Source organism: Anser brachyrhynchus (assembly GCF_964034855.1).
Source record: "Anser brachyrhynchus genome assembly, chromosome: 1".
Lineage (NCBI taxonomy): Eukaryota > Metazoa > Chordata > Aves > Anseriformes > Anatidae > Anser > Anser brachyrhynchus.
Genome location: NC_137694.1, coordinates 138,927,398 through 138,944,570, shown reverse-complemented (window position 1 = coordinate 138,944,570; position 17,173 = coordinate 138,927,398). Strand labels below are relative to the sequence as shown.

General features: G+C 38.7%; 1 long non-coding RNA gene across 1 annotated transcript; it reads left to right on the top strand.

Moving 5' to 3' along the window:
* Positions 1–1,715: 1,715 nt before the first annotated feature.
* On the top strand, positions 1,716–15,509 carry LOC308184671. Its single transcript, XR_013942786.1, has 4 exons — positions 1,716–1,906; positions 6,931–7,094; positions 8,517–12,513; positions 13,435–15,509. It is a non-coding gene; the product is annotated as an uncharacterized lncRNA (long non-coding RNA).
* Positions 15,510–17,173: the final 1,664 nt, after the last annotated feature.

The window sequence follows — 17,173 nt, the reverse complement described above, 5'->3', positions numbered from 1 at the left end:
AGCATACACTGTATAAGCTCTTTGCTTGGGACAACTGAGTACTTAATTAAATTCTTAGTTTGAACAGTTCTCCTTTCTCATGGACAAATCATCCTGTCTTATACAGTAAAAGAGGATAATTTTACTCCTTTATTGAAGACCAACTAAGTACTTAAAAAAGAATTAGGTAGGTAGGTAGATAGGTAAATGGATCTGGGACTTTGCCAGGAGGTGACAAGTGGTATAGCTTTACAAAATAATCTTCAAGCTCAGTCAGACCAATTACCAAGTGAATGTTTCAGTGAGCACAGCATGATTAAATTTCCCACTCATTCTTCATATCATCTTATATCCTTCCCATGGGAGTCAACCTTGTATGAACCACTGTTAACGTGAGGTAGGTGCAAGACAAGGAAAATGTAAGTGTAATTGATGTTTGCAAGTGTATGTATTGTATTTTGTAAATAGAATGCAGGATACGTGCTTATGATTTCTTTATATCCCACTGAATATTCAGTATTTATAAACATAGAGCCAAAAGGTGTGGCATATGATTAAAAGATTTATTATATCACCATATATTTATTCTCTCCTAATCCTAATGTATTTACATTTGTCTGCTATGCTACACAGGAACCCACTCTATTCATAATATATAATTAATCAATTTAATGTCATTTAGATTGCTCCTTTCCTTTTCCTTTCCTTTTCCTGTCTTGCTGTTATGCATTTCACAGTCTCTGCCACATTCTGCTTGTGTTTAACATGAATAGTTGTTGCTGTTGGAAAATGTGGAATGATTCAGTGTAACCCTCCAACCCTGTTATAGTAGAAATCAAAACCCTATTTAAAACATTCTGTTGCTTCACTGACCAACATTTCTAATGGTAGAATTTGACAGACATCTGTGGAATTATGCCAGCACATTATTTCCCCTAATATCAGACTAGCGTCAAATGGCCTTACAAAATCAAAGTTAACACAAAATAGTATTTATTTAGCCTTTTATAATAGCCTTTATTTCTATGTGTTCTATATTGCTATGTTCATGGAGTTATTTTGAAATTGTTCTTGAACATCCATGACAGAAGAGATTTTCACTTTGTTTGCAAGTAGTTCTTATTTCTAGTGCAAGAATCACAAAGAGAGAAACATAAATCTGTCTTGTGCTAATTGTCTCTATTATTGTGGATGATGCCATAAAACATACTGAGTTTAGCTGTAACTTTGGGTGAATACAGGAAGGTCAGGTTCCATGCCAAGATTTTAAACGTCAAAATAAATTTGATTCAGTTCTCAACAGAAAACTAGTATAGCAGGAAAAGAATCTGGTTGAATTAGTATCAGATAGATCTAGACTTTGTTTTCTCCGTACTAGACAATGAAATTTCTGTTTTCCTTTCCAACAGTACAAACAAAAGATATACAAAGCATTAAAAGACAAATAATTTAAAATGTATTGAAAAAAAAAAAAGTAAACCCAACAGATTTACTGCAAAACTGTTCCAAGTATGCATTAAAAAAAATTCACATATACCCTCTGTATCACTTGCAATGATCTCTAACAATTCTTTAACCAGGTGTCCTGGTTCCAGTTAGGACAGAGTTAATTTTCCTCCTTGTAACTGGTAGGGTGCTATGTTTTGGATTAGGATGAGAAGAGCGCTGATAACATGCTGATGTTTTAATTGTTGCAGAGCAGTGTTTACACCAAGCCAAGGACTTTTCGGCTTCTCGCTCTGTCCTGCCAGCGAGCAGGCTGGGGGTGCAGCAGGAGCTGGGAGGGGACAGACCCAGGACAGCTGACCCAAACTGGCCAAAGGGGTATTCCATACCATCCGACGTCATGCTAAACAATATATAGGGGTGGCTGGCCGGGGTGGGGGGCCGGCTGCTCGGGGATAGGCTGGGCATCGGTCAGCGGGTGGTGAGCAATTGCATTGTGCATCACTTGTTTCTTACACATTATTATTAGTAATATTATTATTATTATTGTTATTGTTATTGTTATTATTATTTTCCTGTCTTAATAAACTGTCTTTATCTCAACTCACCGGCTTCACTTTCCCATTTCTCTCCCCCATCCCAGAGAGGGAGGGGGGAGGGTGAGCGAACGGCTGTGTGGTGTTTAGCTGCTGGCCGGGTTAAACCACAACACCAGGAATATCTGACTGCCCACTACTTAGTCGCATGGTATTTCTTCATTCATGCAGTGGAAGCTTTTGAAAACAAGTAGTTTTGTTAATATTCTCACAAGCAATTGTCTAAGGCCTCAAGAACAACCAAAACAATGAGACAAAAAATACCAGGTGTCCCACAGCCATGATTGAAACCTAGTAAAGCATTTATCCGTTATTTGACTACATCTTCTTGAGGTCTCCTGAACACCATATGGAAATTCTAGAATGAGTGACTGTACCATAAGAAAGACAAGTGCTTGTGCTTTTGTTTGTTTGTTTTTCTCCATCTCACTGTTTGCATAACCATCACCATCCTCATTAGTTCATAGGTGAACTTTTGTGTCAGCCTGGAAGCGAGGTACCCACATCAAGGAACTTTTCATGCCTATTCCTAACCTGTTAACAGGTGCTCAGTTTTTATAACTGCATCATTTGATGCTGGATCCTTAAATGGATGAAAAGTGGGGAGGCATAACCTCTTCTACACAATTTGTCATATGTACTCTTAGCATGGCACGTCCAGTCTCTGTGAGAAGGTGGAGGCAAGGTGGTGACGATGTTTGAGTTTGATAATATGAAATATTTCTGAGATGTAAAGAAATTACACAGGATACTCCTTATGATATGCAAAGAGCTATAACAGACTTGAATATGTTACATCTAGGAAGAGGTTTTATCAGCTAGAAGGACTGCTGTGTTTAAGGTACACAAATCATATTTATTTTGAGAGAATACCATACATGAATGATATCACTGCATACTTGCTATCCAGAAAAATAGTACAGAAAAGAAATATTACTGCAAATCTATGTGATCTCACCATACAAACTGAACTTGTGCTGGCTAAAATAACTAAGAGAGATGTTTCAAAGAGAAGCAGAGAAATGGATTGTATTTTAAGAAAAATGGGGAAAAAGAAATATGTTCAGAAAGTAACTCTGTGAAAGATCCCTATGGTAGAGGTAAGAGACATTTAGTATCATTTCCCACCCTAAGAAATGTCTTTACATGACAGAAATGATAGAACTACTATTTAGGAATGTTATTCTTAGCTATGGTTTAATTTTATACTTTATTAGGTTTAACTGCTCAGTCTTTCCATTGAGTTTCTAATCTGTTAGTTAAGACTCCCCCCTTTGCTTTGCAAGATTAAACGTGTAGGGTTTTTTTTAAGCTTGCCTAATTTTTCAAGTGAGTCCAGACTAATTTAAATAATACAACTCTGTTCTTACTTCTACAAAGAGAATCAATGCAGATAAAATGAAATACAGAGGGCAGTCTTTTGGAAGCCTGCAACCACAAAGAGTATGGAAAACACAGGAGCTGCTTTCCATAATGCTGTGAGAGTCAGCACAAGAGCAGCACAATTCTGGGAGAAATTTTCTTCACTAAGCAGGATCATCCCTGCAAGATGACCCCTACCTTCAGGTAGCTACCAGCTATTACAGGTGGCACTCACATTTGGCTTACCCATTCTTTATAACTTCCAAAATGGGGGCTGAAGCATTGGTTCAGCATCATGCAGCTTGCTGTTGCGTGCCAGCTCCAGCTTTCACACATTGCAGAGATGGTGCTCCAAGAGCTAATGGAGCTGGAGATTTCTGAAGTGCCCAAACAGAGCTGTATGCTGTCAAACAGTTTGTCTCAGATGCATTTCATCAGGCTGATGGAAGCAGAGATGTATTTTCTGCTCTGAGAGGCTCTCTCCTACTGATAGTGTGTGCCACAAGGGCCTGGTGAACTGCTACAGCTGTGGGGAATGAGAACGGAGGAAATCCAAATAGCTTATTTTGCATGAGAAAACACTCGTAGCTTCAAAATGCTCTATTTACTGGAAACTTTGAAAATTTTAAGGTTTCTGTAATGGCAACAGATTCAGACTCTGTCCTCATTAACACGACAGAAAGAGATGCATACCCAAAAAGTCATTTTGACAAGACTTCTCCTCATCTTATTTAAAGCAGGGAAGTTTGACAGAGATCAAACAGGTTTTGGAGGTAGGTTCTGATCAACATTCAAGGATCCACATTCCTGTCTAAGAAAACACTTTGTACTGCACACAAGAGCAAGTGTCTGTGAACAAGTTTTAAACAAACTATCACTACTGACAGAAAATAGAGGATAATTTTCTTTAGAAAGCGTAACATCTTAAGAGACATAAATATGTAAAGCGGTTTGCTCTCTGCTCTGAATCATGAATACATACAAAAATAAAGAAATCTTATTTTTCAATTTGGTTCCAATGGAGAAGCCACTTTCTGCTACCAGGTAGCCTGAGGATGTGCAATCAAACAACCAAAGTCACTCCTGAGACAGCATGTTGTCAAAAATATTACACATCAAAATTTCATAGCAAATATTCTTTAGATTGCTTAATAAAGCATCTTGAAATGTGTGAAATTTAAAACTGTTCTGAAAAGGCATGTTTGAACAGTGCAGGAGAAATAGAGGGTTGGCTTTTGATGCAAGAGTATAGATCAAAATAGATGATTACACAGTAGGGCTCCTTTCTAATATGTCGACAAGTAGAAAACAATCACAGAGATGTAACACCTGCCTGCATGACAGCCCCTAAGCATTGAATTTGCTTATCAATATTGTGTTCGCTTTATTACAAGCATATGTTAGGACTGACTTAAGTATAGTAACTTTTCCCTTTAGCTGCAGAATAGACTACATTATCCCATGAACTCCCTTCCAGGAGGATATTCTTTTGATTCTCAGGAATATTTAGGTACGTGGAGAGGAATGCCTTTATAAAATGGTCTTCTCAATGACTTTGGGATGTAATATGGTTAGAGAGACACAGGATTGTCTTGTGAGTCAGATCACCTGAAAATGAGATTGTATAGAGCACATTTAATTAAACCTTCCTGTAGAAGAGTTTACCAAATTCTGGGCACTCAATGAGTTTCTCAGTGAAAACTGAGGAACGATTTTCTGCTCCGTAACCATAGAAAGTGGAAATAGCACTTTGAGATTACCAGACTGCAGGCTAAGAAGTTCTGAGACAGAAATCTAGGCTACCTAAGCCTGGAGAAAAGGTTTACATTAAACAATGATACTTGTAAATGTCAGAAAAAAATGGATTTTTTTTTTTAACTAAAAAGTGCATAGATTTTTTAGTAGTCCGTATTTAGTTCCAGTTTACACAGAGCTGAATGTTCTGACTGCTGCATTTGTGCAATTATGTCTATAGGAATCGATACATTGTTTATAACAAGTGAATGTTAGCCTAAAATGAAAGTACCACATTACAAAAAAATGTATTCTACATATTTGTTCTAACCCTCTGGAAATCAGTTACTAATGACTTTGATAAATATCAAAAAATAACCAACATCTGTGTACACATTATTTTCATCTGCCATATAGTATGCTGTGGGCAAAAAAATATTCAAGGTGCTAGGGAACATATTTAAGTAAAACCACTGAATGTGTCCTTTGTAGTGTGAGAATGGTGGCTGAACTCTGATCAAACATGAGAATATTTGTGCCAGGTAAACTTTCAAGACACATGGTTAACTGGCTAGTCAGAGTTTAAGTTCAAGAGAATTTTAACCTGTGTAGAAAGTGTAAAAACCTTTCTCCAGAAAGGTTTAATTTCCTTCTGCCTGTCATGGATAAAGCCGAAAAGAAATTAGGGACACCCTTATATAAGTGGAGGACTCAACAAGTATCTTATATTGTGGACAAAATAAATTGACTAAATTGACAACCCTCTTTTCACCTTCTGCTGAACACATATGTATTAACAATTGTTTCTAGGAGCTTAAGATGAATTGAAGACTGGGTCACAGGGTACAGGACACATAAAATTTATAATCAAACAACTTCCAAGGAAGGATATTAGCATCTTTCCAACCCTTCTTTTTCACCCCAAATGATAATGTAAAAAAAAATAATTATATGCTTGACACTTTTTAGAGGTTTACCATGTACCACATCTTTTACTTCCCAAGTCAAAATAAGAAAATAAATAAATTTTAAAGACATGATTCTTGGTGCTAGAATTTAATACCTCCTACAGTGATCTTTCACTTTCATTTTCCTTTCCTCTCAGAATGTAATTACATGCCCTCAAGGTGCTGAAAATAAATAGGTAAAGACAGTTGGTCATAGTCAATTGCCTGTTGTAGGACTCAACTGTCTAAAATCTTATGTCTATATTTGAGTTACCTAACCTTGGTTCTCTTTACAGTAAGTAGAGGAAGATTTTCAAGAGTAGATGCCCAGTGCACCATGCCAATAAGCATACAGAGTCGGAATTCACATGAAGGTCTTTTAATTAAATAATTAATAATCTCATCATAAAGGAGATATTTAAAACAGATTAGACGAATTGCACCCAAATAGGGCTAATTTCTCTCTACTGATTTGGAAGGGATCCTACCTCAGATGTAGATGTAATTAGGTAAGATGAGTCCCACTCTATATGCTTCCTTTCTTGCTAGACCACCAACAGACAATGGCTTTCTTTTCTCCATGACATTTAAAGCAATAACCCTTATCCAAAAGGTCACTCTGAAAGGCTGTTGTGTCTGTCTTCTTTTCCATTTCTTTTAAGAAAAGCTTACACTCTGAAACTAAACTCCAGATTAAAAGAGGTAACCAAGATTGCTTTGGTTTTATGGAATGGTATGAACCTATTGTCTTGGTTTTACTGTATTAGGAGTCATTGTCCTTGGAAACTCGCCTTGAACATGTCTTGATTGTAAGATCATTATACTGGGCTACGTTTAATTCCCCTGCATGTTATGATTTCTTTTAGAAGTAACTTGCCCCAGCGCACAACCAAGGTGTGTTTCATAAGCATTCAATCTTCTGGATGACCAGGGGACCAGGCTCGCACAGTGGAATTCAGCATAGGCACAGCCAGGTGTGTTGCTATTGCAAAAAATATGTCTCTTCGAATGTTTGAAGAGAAAAAAAAAGGTAAGAATATTTCTGAGATCTTTCCTCTTCGCTTGTGAGACTGAAAATGGAATACTGCATATAGGCATAGTATCATAATTTTAAGAGGGATTTGCAGAACTGCAGAAAGTCATAATAAAGGTGTAAATGATGCCCTACAGAGATGGTCACATATCAGGTATTAAAAAGAAGACTGAAAGTTGAATTGGTTATATTAAATCAATATTTCATAAGGCAAAATATAAGGCAGGAAGTAAGAACTCTTCATCTAGAAATGAAAAGTGTTTAAAGAAGCAGCAACTCTTGAGAAGTAGCATGCTTAGTTTTAAAAGTGCACTAGCAAGATTAACAACGGAAACAAACTCCTGTGACAGTGGTTAGTTACCTCACATGATGCCTTCAAAGTAAGACTTGATATCTTGATATACTGTGTTCAGTTTTGGGCCCCTCGCTACAGGAAGGACATGGATGTGCTCGAGCGAGTCCAGAGAAGGGCGACCAAGCTGGTGAGGGGTCTGGAGAACAAGTCTTACGAGGAGCGGCTGAGGGAGCTGGGCTTGTTCAGCCTGGAGAAGAGGAGGCTCAGGGGCGACCTTATCGCTCTCTACAGTTACCTTAAAGGAGGCTGTAGAGAGGTGGGGGTTGGTCTGTTCTCCTATGTGTCTGCTGACAGGATGAGGGGGAATGGGCGAAAAGTTGCGACAGGGGAGGTTTAGGTTGGATGTTAGGAAGTACTTCTTTACCGAAAGGGTTGTTAGGCATTGGAACGGGCTGCCCAGGGAGGTGGTGGAGTCACCATCCCTGGAGGTCTTTAAAAGACGTTTAGATGTAGAGCTTAGCGATATGGTTTAGTGGAGTACTTAGTGTTAGGTTGAAGGTTGGACTCGATGATCTTGAGGTCTCTTCCAACCTAGAAATCTGTGATACTGTGTGATACTGTGATCTTCTGGAATACATACTCTTGAGGATCAATGCACAAGTAATTGGGTACAGTTTTTATAGGCTGTTTGGTAGCAAGTGAGACTAGAGGATCTAATGGTCTTCTCCAGCCTTAGAATCAATGAACCCATTAACATCTTGGACAGTTCTTTAGAGTTAGCACATTATCCTGCCATCAGGCACTATTTCCTTCCCTGTGGTCTGAATTCATGCACTGCACTCTAACTCACTGACTGTAATTATGTTATGATTATGTTCTTGATGAACCAGGCTACTTTTCCTGCTGTGTTTATTCACAGAACAACTCAGTACTAGCAGACAGCAATTGTTTCACATGTGCTTCAGCTGTTATTAAACGGAAAGGTGAGTGTGAGTGACAATGAATCTTTAAGTGGTCAGAGAATCTAATATTCCCTGCAGCTTCTGTCTCTTTGAATGTACTTAACCTCCACTGTTTTTATATATATATATTTTTTTTTTTTTTCTTTTTTCTCAAAACTGAAGAAGTTGCGAGGTTTGGATGGAAGAAGAAATGTCATTCTGTTAAGGAAACTGAACAACAATGAGAGATCTGTTCACTACTGGTAGTATCACCCGGACTATCAGGACTTCTGTCTTACATACCCTTCACCTTTTTTTCATACCATTTTTCATATAAAATATCCTTTCTGCATGGCAAGTACTGTCTATTTCTGCTGAAGACCCATTCCTCAGTGAAATTGTAGAGTAGTGAGTCAAAGACATTCACTAAAATTTTCTTTACAGAGCATTGTGTGGGAGGACTACTCTGTGCCAGCTGTCCTCTCTGAGAAGTCATATACTCTTGTAACTGTTCTTGTGTACCTGTTCTCTGATTTTCTTATTGTCTTCATAGTCCTTTCCACCTTACTCCTCAATATTTTACTAATCATTAATGAGACCATCTGTGGAACTCCACTGCCATCTATGAGAATTAGCATACCTATGAAGTTTTGACTAGTCATGCGTTAATTGCGGGAGAAAGTCTGAAACTAAAAATCTTCAGGGAAATGTGAAATCTTGGACTCTTGACTCATTAAACTCACAGGTGATACAGCTGCTATTGGGAGTTATTCAGGTCATGCCAAAGCAACCACATATATGTGGTCAGCTGGAGAGCTCCCTGAGCTCCATTGACAAAGCTACCTCATGCACATGGCGATACCCACATCACTGACTCCTAATCTGAACACCACTCTTAATGTCATTTTCCAGTCATCCTTTTAGTTGAATTCTTCACACAATGGCCTTTGTTTCAACTGTTTTGAAAAGTGCCTTTATTTTGACTAGCCTATTTCACAGAGACCTCTGGTAGGAAGAGAAAGAGATGGACATGGAGCTGCTCAAGTTGAGGATGGTGTTAGGCCCGAGTTTTTCACTTCCCTGATAAGTGCTCAGACCATTCTTTTGTAATAAATAAGGGAGATAGCACAACACCATGTCTGCTTTGAAAGAAAACTCTGTTCTGCTGGTGTTATGATTCTGCTGAAGTATGTTTGGTGTGTATGTTTGGTCTATTCCATAGGCCCTTCAGTTGACAAATGATCTGAAACATCTGCTTTCTGGATTGTGTTACACTTATGTATGTCATTTGAAGATACATGTGGTGCTTATCTTAAGCACCAAGTTTGCAGAGGTGGGTACTAAACCTATTTTGGCATCTAAAACATAAACTCAATTTAGTCTGGCTCTGCAACAATAGCAGAGTTCAAGGATCCAGAAACTATTATCTTTTATGTTTTTTCTCTATTAGTGTCCCAATCTCATGATCTCTTTCTCTCTTTTTTTCTTTTTTTTCTTTTTTTTCCTTTTTTTTTTCTTTTTTTTTTTTCCGGCATTGCTATAAATCTGCCTAAGTCCTTTATTGGTCTGACTCAAAATCACATTATCTGACTTGTGAAGGAAGCTCTGCCCTTATGAATTCTGTATCAAACTATTATATTATGTTTCATATTTTTTACTTGTTACCTGTTTTGAGACACCAAAGAGTAGATTCTCAGCCACAGTATTTTGGCGCAACTCTGGAGGAGTAAGCCCTCATGCACTACAAAATATTCCCTGTAAAGTTTCAGCTAATTGTTTCCAAAATTCATTTGGGTGTCATTTGTCAAACATTATTCAACTTTAGCTTAGTGTAGCTTTGTTCAATCAGTACTTTGCTGAATAGTAAATCAATGTCGGAAGAAGTTTATGAATGTAATGGCAAATTGCACATCAGTTAATGAAAGGGTATGAATAGATAATCAGGTTATAAATCAAGTCAGAGCTTTAGAAAAAAAAATCACAAAGTGTGAGAATAAAGCCTGGATGGTTAGTCATAACTTCAAAAACTTATCTGTAGCTATCACTTTTTGGACGTTCAGTTATTGTTCTTTGGACAAGAGTCGTGTGTGTGTTTGTGTATATGGGCTTATGCATTCTGGCCAGTTTCCAATCTAAATAATTATTATTTGCATACATCAAATTTCCTGTGATGCTTTACATTGTTCTGCCTTTCCCTCTCTAAAGCTTTCATTAACATGAGAAAATGACAAAGTGCTGTTGTGTGGCTAAAGCAGTCTGACAGCTGTAGTTCAATGAGGAAAAAAATCATCTTTTCATGTAGGTATAGATCGAAGCATACAGGTCTACCAGCACATTTTGATTACTTTACTGGTGAAAGCATGAACAGCCTGGTCATTATTGATGCACACTTACCAAATTATTGAACTATAAGATAAGGGAATACATCCTAGCCCTTGATCACCATCTCTATCTTTTGCCCACTAATTTATTTCCCAAGACTTTTAACAGTCTGGCACTAGGCAGAGACAGATACAAACAAGACACAATACCTGTGAAAAGTTAAAGTCTAATATTAACATTTATATTTTTATAGATTATTGATTGCCACACTTTTAAGTTAAAATCTTATTATTTTGGCATACGATATATTATATCCTGTACCACTCCTAGTGACAGCTCTGATCTTTGTATCTCCTAAGGGTAGTTATAGCTTTGCCCACTAAGGTTTCTGGAAATAAGAAACCTCTCTGACCATAGCATGGATAAAATAATCATATTTTGTAGAAACATTCAAGGTTTGATCTTTTTTCTGTGGAAGTAAATAGGGTTATAATCTATGTGATTTTATAGACACATGTACCAAGTACCATGGAATAGGAACTTTTTATTTTCACAGCACATGATGAAGCAAACTGTATTAAATTGATTTCCTCAAGTATTAATTAATTTGATTTTTCTAACCAAATGTCTTCAAAGAAAATTAATATCCCTGCAGAGTACCAGAATTCTCACTGCATTTTTCCAAATAGTTATCTGCCTCCTTCCACCTGCTTTTTCCTGTATCCTAAAAACATCTTTGGTGGATGTGAATAGATTGCATTTAGTGTAATGCACTGACTCATCCTTGCACAGTGAGATGAGAAAAGCCCTCCAGACTCCCTCCAGAGGACTTTTAGACGTAAGCAGTCTAACTCTGCTGATTCCAATTTGTCCCCTGGAAATGTCATATTTGAAAGTTCACTGGGTTTGTTGGCAAAGACATCTATGTCTTTGTTAGATTTCATTTGAGTCTGAATGTATGGTACATTTGTTATGGTGTTGCAGGTTTGAGGAAGACAGGACCCCACCTCTTGGAGCAGCACTATCACATGAGTCAAGCAGATTTTTAAGACACTTTCTGTGACAGGAGGGAAAATGAGACAAAAGAAAAGGGAAATATTTTTTGTGTGTGTCCAAAGCAGTATGCCTAAAAGACTCATAAATCAAAACAAGGTTGTTCTAGATAATATTTTTCTTTACTGATTTAGACAAAAAGGAAGGGAATTGGAAATCAATGCCCCATGAAAAAAATGTACTTTAAAATATGTATTCAACCAAGGGAAAACACAATTCTGAGATACGAATTGCAGGCACAATGGCTTATTTTCAGTGGGAAGAAAAACGCTGTTACCTTCACCTCCCTTGCTTACAACAAAGATTTGTAATTTTTTTATTCCTAATTTTAAAAGATAATTCATTTTGACTTTATTTGTTTTGATGTACAAAAGCTAAACATTAAAGACAGAACTAAGATTACATTGCTCCATGAGACTGAATTCTATATACACAGAAAACAGAATATAACGGATCAATTCCTGACCAGTTTGAGGATATCTTAGCAGAGATTTCATCCCAGCTGGATCTGCCATCCCAGAAGTGTAATTCAGGTTCTGAAAAAGTGCTTTGACATCTGTCCATGTCAACTTCTCATCAGGAGCAAGTATCCTCCTGACTTTGATTTTTCAGTGTCATTTTGAGTAGAAAACACTCACCAGAAAGGGTAACAATACCAGAACCTTCTGTTGAACATGGACCTCTCCACTGGAGGAAAGTTAGAAGATTTTCATCAAAAGTGGTGAGACAGTCACAAAGCTGTAGTTTTTTTGTTTTATTAAAAGACCAAAAAAAAAAAAAAGTTTTCATTACATGACTATAGAAGGTATTTTGAGCAAGTTTGCTGATGACACCAAACTTGGAGGAGTTGTGGACTCGAATGAGGGTGGAAAGGCCTTGCAGAGGGATCTGGATAGGTTGGAGAGCTGGGCGATCACCAACCGCATGAAGTTCAATAAGAGCAAGTGCCGGGTCCTGCACCTGGGACGGGGAAACCCTGGCTGCACATACAGACTGGGCGATGAGACGCTGGAGAGCAGCCTAGAAGAGAGGGATCTGGGGGTCGTGGTATACAGCAAGTTGAATATGAGCCAGCAGTGTGCCCTGGCGGCCAGGAGGGCCAACCGTGTCCTGGGGTGCATCAAGCACGGCATCGCTAGTAGGTCAAGGGAGGTGATTGTCCCGCTCTACTCTGCGCTGGTGCGGCCTCACCTCGAGTACTGTGTGCAGTTCTGGGCACCACAGCACAAAAAGGACATTAAACTGTTGGAGAGTGTACAGAGGAGGGCTACGAAGATGGTGAAAGGCCTGGAAGGGAAGACATACGAGGAACGGCTGAGGTCACTGGGCCTGTTCAGCCTGGAGAAGAGGAGGCTGAGGGGAGACCTCATCACAGTCTACAACTTCCTCGTAAGGGGGTGTCGAGAGGCAGGAGACCTTTTCTCCATTAACACCAGTGACAGGACCCGCGGGAACGGGGTTAAGCTGAGGCAGGGGAAATTTAGGCTCGACATCAGGAGAGGGTTCTTCACAGAGAGGGTGGTTGCACACTGGAACAGGCTCCCCAGGGAAGTGGTCACTGCACCGAGCCTGTCTGAATTTAAGAAGAGATTGGACTGTGCACTTAGTCACATGGTCTGAACTTTTGGGTAGACCTGTGCAGTATCAAGAGTTGGACTTGATGATCCTTAAGGGTCCCTTCCAACTCAGGATATTCTATGATTCTATGATTCTATGACTCGACCAGTGAGTCTCTGGGACTTGATGGGATCCAGTGAACATCTTTGTTTAGGTCTGTATCTTCCATTCTTAACAGTCTTTCATAACACAGAATTTCTGCTATTCCTCAGCCTAACTCTTCCACTAGAACCAATGATAACCTGAAGATAGCCCGGTTCCTAAAGCCAAGTATTCGCAGAATAAGAAATGTACAAATATTCTGGGCTAACTTGCAGAGGGATTTTGTTGTTTGAAAATCTTAATTAGTAAGTGCCCCAGAATAGGCACATAAATAGCCAGAGTGCCTGTGTATGCATGGATCAGAGCTAGATGGGCAGGAGGGCCAGTACAGAAACACCCAAGCCGTTTGCACTAGGATCTGAGCAATGCTGTGCTGTCTCACCTGGCTTTACCACTTTGATCTCTGAGAGCTCAGATCTTTACATCACAAATTACTGTGTATATACATGCCCTTGCAAGCCAGGAAAGCGCCCTAATTACTAACCCCAAAACAATCACCACTAGAAAGAAATTAACTAAATCAAGTATCAAGCCAAGATTAAACAGGAATACTACACCACATGTACTATTACATTGAATAAGTGTGGATATCTCTATTTTCCACAGTCACCTGCAACAATCTTTAAACATCTGGCCGGATGTTTTACAGTTTTAGGAGCAATTAGATAGGACAGATACCTCTTTCTAAACTTAGCTGCAGTACTGCCAAAGTTAGGATCATATAAAATATTTCCATCGTTTCACTCCTTACCTCATCCTAATTAGAAAATTGTATTGACAACAGCTTGGGAGTAGATGAATTTTTAATTCTCCATTCTCCTTTTCAAGAAAGTACATAATATATTATATTTCCCTAGTACAGAGGCATAGGTGCTTCTTCCTCTCTCCTAGAAAAATCCCACCTGCTCACATTCGATGTTTTCACAGTTACAGTTCATTAACTGTTCACATCCATTTGCATGACCAAGTAATATATCCAAATATTTCATTTCCTCTACCTCCACAGCCTTCCAAATGATGACCTCCTGGGTTTATAACCAAACTTCTCATTATTACTTCCTAAATGACTGACTTTCTATGCCATTCCTAGAATTCCCAGGGTTGTACAAAACTTCCTGTACTACCTTCTGATTCTTCTGTGCATTAATATCACCCAACCTTGTGTTAGTTGAAGTTTCTGCTAGTATAATCCTGCTCTTTTGCTCCATTTCATGAAGAATTCTAAATAAATTCAAGCTCAGAACTGATATTTGAGTAACAATACTGGCAAGAGCCTTTTAGTCTAGCTTCTCTGCCAAGACAATCCATCCTTGGCTCCCCACATATTTACCCAACTTAGATGTTGTGCAAACAATTCTCATCTTCTCATGTGGCTATATGTTCTATTGAAGTCCATGTTTAAAATGATCACCAAATGATCAATGAACACTCAGGTACTTGACTCTAATCAGATTTGTCTCATACAGAGCAGGTGCTTCAAGATCAGCAACACCTATTTTAAAGAAATGTTTTAAAGGTTTTAAAAACATTAGTGGAAACTATTTTTAATTATTTTCTGATCTCTTTGCCTAGGGAAAAGACAGCATTAGTTACCATGAAAGCAATTAACAAGACTTCTAAGGGAGAGGAAAATTAAAAAATAAATATAAAAGCCCTCCAAAACGATCCAAATAGACTTTTGATATATGAGTTTGTCTCAGCTTTAACTACCAATGTCCTGGAATCTCCTAGTACTGTTTTCAAAGAACTCTCTTCTCTTGAGAAACTCCTTTTCCTTAATTGCTTTCGTTTTATGCATTTTTTGTGTGTGTTACATTTGTAATCATTATGAAAGTATAAGGAATGGTTAATTTTTTGGGACATCTGTCTGAAAGTTTGTTCCTGTAATGGATATCAGGTTATTTGACATAACAAAGAACCAAGGTAGAACCTTGATTGTAAAGTGTGCAATGGTTTGTTTTTCATGTAAAAAGTGCGTGTAATATCTCTTAATGGTGCACTTCAAAACAAAACAGAACAAAAACACAAGAAAACAAAGCCAAAGGGGGAAAGGTGAGGGACGGGGTTAGTTCAGCATGAAGGGAAGGGAAGGGAAGGGAAGGGAAGGGAAGGGAAGGGAAGGGAAGGGAAGGGAAGAAGGGAAGGGAAGGGAAGGGAAGGGAAGGGAAGGGAAGGGAAGGGAAGGGAAGGGAAGGGAAGGGAAGGGAAGGGAAGGGAAGGGAAGGGAAGGGAAGGGAAGGGAAGGGAAGGGAAGGGAAGGGAAGGGAAGGGAAGGGAAGGGAAGGGAAGGGAAGGGAAGGGAAGGGAAGGGAAGGGAAGGGAAGGGAAGGGAAGGGAAGGGAAGGGAAGGGAAGGGAAGGGAAGGGAAGGGAAGGGAAGGGAAGGGAAGGGAAGGGAAGGGAAGGGAAGGGAAGGGAAGGGAAGGGAAGGGAAGGGAAGGGAAGGGAAGGGAAGGGAAGGGAAGGGAAGGGAAGGGAAGGGAAGGGAAGGGAAGGGAAGGGAAGGGAAGGGAAGGGAAGGGAAGGGAAGGGAAGGGAAGGGAAGGGAAAGATGTTTTCATGTGAGGAGACCTTCACATAAGGCATCAATAAAATCCATCTCTGTTTTTTCGTATTTGTTAAATAAACATTTGAGAACTCTGTGACTCTAGTAATGTAGGTGATAGGATGACTTGTATGTAGCATTAACCAGCAGAATAATACAGATCAAGATGTTACAAAGAATATATAGATGAGGTGGTTTACAGAGAATGGTTAGAAAAGAGTGCCGACATCTTCATTTATCTTATTCTTACCAAATGAGAGGTGTGGTCTGTATAAAAGTTGCCTGAGTTTCACTTTATTAAAAAGCTCACATAATGTTAGTAATAAAGCATGTTAATTACATATGTTGCTGTGCTTAATGCATACATACTATATTTCCTATAATTTTAATAACTTTCTTACCCCTGTTTTAGAAAGATGAACCTCCTTATAAAACAGGTATAATTGGCCTGTCTCTTTTTTACAGTCAAGAACCCTGCAGCTAGGGAAGATTTGGTATTTAAAACTGCAATATCTGATATGTATAAATCTTGTGTTATCAGGGATGAATCTTTAGGAATAGGGAAGAAATTTCACATTTGGAGGAGAGAGGAGTAATTTCATTGAAAGGCTGATGCATTCAAAAAGTAATAGATTATTTTAATAACCACCTAATGGTAGATATTACACACTGTTCTCTAATTATTAATCCACTGTAGAAATGTTCACTGCTCTTAAAAAAAAAATAATAAAAAGGCTTTCTGGAGCATAGCTTCTCACAGTTTGATAAGGTCACAATTCATCATGGTTTCTGATTGAAATCTGGCATTGAAGAAGTTCTCTCTTGTCTTTGCTGCCTTCTCTCACTCAGTGCAAGAAAGCCCTGTCAGAAAGATATGTCCATTACTGAAATGACTATTATCACACTGCACATTCTGCTTTGGAAATGCTGCCTCGCTTTCCCTCCACCATTTATTTTGTAGCATTTTGTAACCTGCCATCGCCATCTCTTTCCACCAGTTTCAGGGTTTAATGGTGTCAAGATTTCTTAGCCCCCGTCAATACAGGATTTTATCCTGGCCTTTTAACTCTCACTACATGTCAGGTCTCCCAGACTTCTCAGCACAGCTGTCCTATGAGCCAGGCTAGACCAGAAGCAATATACCTGAGTCAATGAAGTGCTGTGCAAAAGCTAGCAGTTGATGGAGTGCTGTGCATAAGCTA